Below are 6,817 nucleotides of genomic sequence, written 5' to 3'. Positions count from 1 at the left end.
GGCGGGGGAGAACATGCAGATCTGCCCTCACAGAGGAGGGAGAGCTTGTACCGGAAGGCGGGATGGGGGGGCGCTGTACAACTTACCTGGCTGCGTCTTGCTCCTTGTGGCTTGACTGAGGGCTGCTGTGCCCGCCCCCTGGGCTCCTTACTGTTGGAGCTCCGCTCCTGTGCGCTCCTGCAGGAAATGACCCCTGCCCACAATAAAAGGCCCTTCCCCCCCTAATTTTTTTGGGGTGTGTGACTACCACAAAGCATTCCCTAAGCATTTCCCTTCTAGGTCCTTCTCTCACCTCCTCCACAATCAGAATAGCCTCATTTCATCAGATCTCAGAAGCTAAGCAGGGTCTGTCCTGCCTAGTACCCGGATGGGAGACTGTAATGGAAGACCAGGGTCACGACACGGAGGAAGGCAACAGCAAACCGCCTTTGCGCTTCTCTTGCCTTGAAAACCCCATGCAGGATTGTCAAGTCCATCCTGGCCACTGGTGAGGGATGGGAGGGGGGCTAGGGTTGCCAGATCCAGGTTGGGAAACTCCTGGAGATTTGGGGGTGGAGCCAGGGGAGGACAGGGACCTCAGTAGGGTACAATGCCATCAAATCCACCCTCCAAAGAGACCCAGTTTGGTGTAGTGGTTAGGAACGCGGACTGTAATCTGGGAGAACCGGGTTTGATTCCCCACTCCTCCACTTGCACCTGGCTGGATAAGAGCTGTTCTTGAAAAAAAGAGCAGTTTCTGTCAGAGCGCTCTCAGCCCCACCTACCTCACAGGGTGTCTGTTGTGGGGAGGGGAAGGGAAAGGAGTTTGTAAGCCGCTCTGAGACATCTTTGGGTAGTGAAGGGCAGGGTAAAAATCCAATATCTTCTCCTTCAAAGCACCCATTTTCTCCAGGGGAGCTGATCTCTGTAGTATGGAGATGAGGTGTCATTCCGGGGGATCCCCAGGTCCCACCTGGAGGGTTGGCATCTCTAACCCCATGAGGGGGTCGCCATAAGTTGGCTGCAACTTGACGGCACTTCCCACCCCCAGCACCCACTGCTGGGATGACCAGGGATCTACAGCAAGTGGTGGAAAAAGGATTAAGAACATAAGAACATAAGAGATGCCAGTGTTGGATCAGGCCAAGGGCCCATCCAGTCCAACACTCTGTCACACAGGGGCCAGAAATACCAGGTGCCATCAGGAGGTCCACCAGTGGAGCCAGGATATTAGAAGCCCTCCCACTGTTGATCCCCCCCCCAAGCACCAGGAAGACAGAGCATCACTTGCCCCAGAGCCCCTATCTATACCTTGTGGCTAATAGCCACAGATGGACCTCCTGGTCCATATAAGAACATAAGAGAAGCCAATGTTGGATCAGGCCAATGGCCCATCCAGTCCAACACTCTGTCACACAGTGGCCAAAAATGCCAGGTGCCATCAGGAGGTCCAGCAGTGGGGCCAGGCTTTTTGCGGACAAAGGCAGCTAACTTTTATTTTAAAACTCGGCTTCTGCTCCTGTGCCTTTAAGAGTCACTTCAAGCACAGATATTAGCAGGAAGTAAGCCTGAATTCCCCAAAGCTTCAGTTGCTGGTCACTGCAGCTCATAAAGGCAGAAAAGCAGCCCACCCTCTCCTTTCCGACTGGTTGCCAACCTAGCTGAGAGATATTTACACAAGGGATTGGGGACCCTGATGTCTAAAGGTAAAACTTTGAAATCTCCCACATTGTAAGCTCTTTCCCGGTAGTACCACAAAAGCCCCTGTAGTACAGACACATTTTCTAGGATGTACAGTAGTCAAATTCCATACCCGTGTATGCCTGTGACCAGTGTTCCCTCTAAGCTGAGTGAGTGTGAGCTAGCTCACAGTTTTTTTAGCCCCCCCCCCCCCCCGCTTGCACATTCTTGCCTTAGCTCAGGAAGGTTGGCTCCAGAGCAAACTAATTCATGCAGCAGCCAAACCGCTCGCTCACAACTTTAATGCCGGTCGCTCACAAAGGAGAATTTTTGCTCACGAGACTCCACAGCTTAGAAGGGAGCACTGCCTGTGACGTGAGTTCTCCTGGGTGGGGTGAGCAGCCGGACTGTGGGATTGAGGTGTGTCTGTGACGAGGAAGACCGAGGAGGTGTTTGCCTTCTGAGGTCTATACACTTTGTCTGAAAGGCTGTGTCCCTAGTAGCCCGGTTTACAAAGCCAAGAGCAAATAAGGGATTTCTTTGGTGGTTCAGCATGATGAGTAACTACTGCTACTCACGGAATCATAGAGCTGGAAGGGGTCTCTGGGGTAATTTAGTCCAACCCCCTGCACAATGCAGGGAAATCACAAATACCTTCCTCCAACACCCCCAGGGACTGCTGTTCCACACCCAGAAGATGACAAAAAACTTCCAGGATCCCTGGCCAAAACTGGCCTGGAGAAAAATTGCTTCCTGATTCTAAAGTGGCGAACAGCATTTCCCTGGGTGTGTGAGAAAGGGCCACAGGAACTAAGCACTGAGGGAACCCTTCCCATCCTCCCTCTCATGATCTGCCCAAGTTCACACAATCAGCATTGCTATCAGATGGCCATCCAGCCTCTGTTGGAAAACCTCCAAAGAAGGAGAGCCCACCACCTCCCAAGGAAGCCTGTTCCACTAATGAATCACTCTGTCAGGAAGTTCTTCCTAATGTCTAGCTGAAAACTCTTCTGATTTAATTTCAACCCACTGGTTCTGATCCGACCTTCTGGGGCAACAAACAACAACTCTGCCCCATCTTCTATATGACAGCCCTTCAAGTACTTGAAGATGGTTATCACATCACCTCTCAGTCGTCTCAGTTTCGTTTGGTATTTAGCTCCCAGGAGAATACCAAGATTACAAAATATAACATCTAAGAGAAGAAGTTTTTCACTTCGCTTCCTTCCACCGTTTGTGTCTGTGATGCAAATGTGCCATCTGCTTTGCCTAAAATCTGCATTGAGTGACGTTCCCAGGTGCATGCAAATCCCCGAGAATTACTCAGGGTGTCTTTGGGACATGGTCGGGTGTGACTTTCGGCAATCCTCTGCACACCGGTTCTCTGGCATCGATCAGGTGGAGCTCCATGGGATTTTCTTGCACAAAAACATTCCCAGGATCACAAGCAACTGATTGGGAGAAAACCCCACAGAACACAGGAGAACTAAATTAAACATAGACAAGCGCAAGAGTCCAGCAACACCTTAAAGACTAACAACATTTGTGGCAGGGGATGAGCTTCCGTGAGGCACTGCGCATTGGCACTCACAAAAGTTCCTACCTGCCAGAAATCTTGTTAGACTTTAAGGTACTGCTGGACCTTAGGGTGCTGCAGGACGTCTTGGAGGAGAGGAGGAGATTGAATTTATACCCTGTCCTTCACTCGGAGTCTTAACTGCTACCAGGGGTCATTTCGTAGAAAAAGAGGCGCAGGAGCTCAACAGCATAACTCATTAGCATAACTTATTTGCATATGCCACACCCTTTGACATCTCCAGAAGTGTGTCAGAAAGCAACACCCACCGCTCAGGCTCCACGGGACTGTTTTGGATTGCTAGCTATTGGGGGGGGGGAGGAATGTGCAGATCTGTCCTCGCAGAGGAGGGAGAGCTTGTACCTGAATAAAACTTGGTCTTAAAGGTCCCACTGGACTGTTTTGGGCTGAGGGGGGCCAGGGGGAGCTCTGCAACTTACCTGGCTGCTTCTTGCTCTGACTGAGGGCTGCTGGGAGCAGGGGGTGGGGCTTGTTGCATGTGTCCGCCCCCTGGGCTCTTTACTGCAGGGGCTCCGCTCCTGTGCGCTCCTGCAGGAAATGACCCCTGACTGCTACACCAAACTTGCTCTTTTCTTCTGCAACAGACTAACATAGCTACCCGGCTTAATTAAAAGTGTATGGGATGGCTACAAATCTTCATGTTTACTGAGTAATGTCCACAGAACTGACTCTCACTTAAGAAGAGGAGATTGGATTTATACTCCGCCCTTCACTTGGCGCCTCAGAGCGGCTTACATTCTCCTTCCCCTTCCCACAACAGACACCCTGTGAGGTAGGCGGGGCTGAGAGAGCTCTTTCAAGAACGGCTCTTTCAGGAACAGCTCTGACAGAACTATGGCTTGCCCAAGGTCATCCAGCAGCTGCAAGTGGAGGAGCGGAGAATCAAACCATGTTCTCCCAGAGTGTCCCGGAGTGGAGTGTTCCCCCCCCCCCCAGAATAAAACATGATTAGGCTATTTGCTCGCACACATGACTATTGTTAATGAGGGCTTGAAACCAGATGTGAGCCATTTTTGCAAAACAATGATTATTGCATTGCTGATGTGGCTAAAGCAAAAAAGATATATGCTTTGGTTCAGATTTTTGAAATCTTAATCCTATTACATTGGCGGGTAGGCAGCACGGTATAGAGCTCGATCGTGTCACATCTAAGAAGCTAAGCAGGGTCCATACTTGGATGCAACGGTTCCCTCTGATTATCCCCCCTTACTGAATGGAGCAGTCCACATCCTGAGCAGAATATAGCTGCTATAATCTTAAAATGAAGTTTCAAAGCAAAAAGTGGAGATCCACAGTATGGAAAAACAAGCAAAAGACCAGAAACCTGTGAATATAATAACAAAGAATTTATAAAAATAACTTGTAAATTGTTATCAAATGTTCCAGTCTGAATATCTCTGGTGTCAGTTTAATATGGAAAACAGTTTGGAGCTGTTTTATCAGACCAGAAGCAGGAAGATTAAATGCAATCTGGATTAATTGCGGTACTGGTTCCTGAAGAAGAACGGTGGAAACGGGATATTACCCGTGCGCCGTTAACAGGATTGCCTTGTCTCCATCAACCTCGGACTTTTTTCCTTCACTGAGAAGGACTAACTCAGATAGGAAGTTTGTTGGGACTCGGAGGTTGTTTCCATTTTGAACTGACACCAGAGATATTTCATATAATATTCAGAATGGAACATTTGACAAAAATTTACAAGTTATTTTTATAAAGTCTTCGTTATTATATTCATGGGTTTCTGGTCTTTTTTTAGTAATCTCAAAACGGGCCATGGGTAGTGCCAGACCCTACGCGGCTCCAGACTGCTGCTGAGCGGGGCTTCCTGTGTCAATGAGCGGCCGCTCACAGGCACTGCTTGGAGGGAACACTGCTTGGACGGGACACCAATCAACAACGAAGACTCTGCAGAGGAAGGCCACGGCAAAGCGCCTCTCCATCTCGCATGCACTGAAAGCCCCTTGCTGGGGTCGCCGTAAATCAGCTATGACTTGACAGAACATATGTATGCAGTCCAAAACATCGCTTAGGGTTTCCAGCTCTGGGTTGGGAAATACCTGGGGATTTGGGGTGGAGCCTGGGGAGGGTGGGGTTTGAGGAGGGGACGGACCCTAGCAGGGTACAATGCCACAGAGGTCACCCCCCAAAGCAGCCATTTTCTCCAGGGTAACTGACCTTGGTCATCTGAAGATCGATTGGAATAGCAGGAGATCTCCAGGTGCCACCTGGAGATTGGCAACCCTATGTCAAGGATTGGTGTTTTTTAAAAAAGATGTGGAGGAGGGTGGCTATTCGCAGGAATAAACAGTTTTAAAAGGGGATAAGTCTATCAATGGTTACTAGCCATGGTGACCAGTGTTCCCTCTAAGCTGGGTTAGTGTGAGCGAGCTCACAGTTTTTTAGCCTCCAGCTCACACATTTTTGCCTTAGCTCAGGAAGGATGGCTCCAGAGCAAACTAATTTATGTAGTAGCTAAATCGCTCGCTCACAACTTTAATGCCAGTAGCTCACAAAGTAGAATTTTTGCTCACAAGACTCCACAGCTTAGAGGGAACATTGATGGTGACTGAGGGGAACCTCCACATTAAGTGAGCAGTGACTTATGAGAAGAAGAGGAGGAGGAGGAGATTGGATTTATACCCTGCCCTTCACTCAGCGTCTCAGAGCGGCTTACAAACTCCTTTCCCTTCCCCTCCCTACAACAGACACCCTGTGAGGTTAGGTGGGGCAGAGAGAGCTCTCTCTTTCAAGGACAGCTCTGAAAGAACTATGGCTTGCCCAAGGTCATCCACCAGCTGCCAGTGGAGGAGTGGGGAATCAAACCCAGTTCTCCGACATTAGGGTCCGTGCACTTACCCACTACACTAAACTGGCTTTGCCATACATTTATAGTCTCTAAGGTATTACTGGAGTCTTTCTCTTTTCTACTGGTTGGCCACTGTCTGAGACTGGATGCTGGCCTAGATGGACCAGTGGTCTGATCCAGCAGGGCTCTTCTGGTGTTCTTATTTAATCGTTTTTGGTCTGCCTCCTTTGATTTTTTTGTTTTTTCAAAAATATTGTGAGAACTAAATAGTGCTGACAGTGCAGGATTTTTTTAAAAAAAGGTTTCAAAGTAGATGAAGAAACAGGATTGGGGCACAGGTTTTGAAGAGTAAAGGAGTCTTGGATGCTTGCTCTTAGCACTCCATACTTAAGAAGGTTGCCTTTACCCAGTTGCCAATTTTGACATATTTATTTGCCTCCCCGGAATTAAATCCAAACCACGACTTTAGAAACGTAGCTTGTTATTCCTGTTTGCATCCGTTAAAACATTTTCATTATACTGTATGCTAATTTGCCCTTCAACCCCTGCCTTATATATGCATGGACTGGCACGTTCCACTTCACTGTGCCTGAGGAAGTGTGCCTGCACACCGAAGCTCCTGCCCGGAATAAAACTTTGTTGGCCTTAAAAGGTGCCACCGGACTCAAAACTGTGCTGGATCGCTTTTGTCAGGAGGGTGTTTTGTCAGGGGAAGCCAGAGAGAGGCGCTGGGCTGGCGCGTCCAGCTCCCCGC

General features: G+C 49.0%; 1 protein-coding gene across 1 annotated transcript in view; it reads right to left on the bottom strand.

The window, feature by feature from the left end:
- LOC107117662 (guanine nucleotide exchange factor DBS-like) overlaps positions 1-6,817 on the bottom strand; it is a gene marked incomplete at both ends in the record, with an annotated part of 237,080 nt that overhangs the window by 92,289 nt on the left and 137,974 nt on the right. The gene's annotated exons all lie outside the window — the stretch shown is intronic.

This window comes from Gekko japonicus, unplaced genomic scaffold (assembly GCF_001447785.1).
Source record: "Gekko japonicus isolate JY-2015 unplaced genomic scaffold, Gekko_japonicus_V1.1 scaffold2594, whole genome shotgun sequence".
Lineage (NCBI taxonomy): Eukaryota > Metazoa > Chordata > Lepidosauria > Squamata > Gekkonidae > Gekko > Gekko japonicus.
Note: the sequence above shows the minus strand (reverse complement) of the source record. Positions and strands in the feature narration are given on the sequence as shown.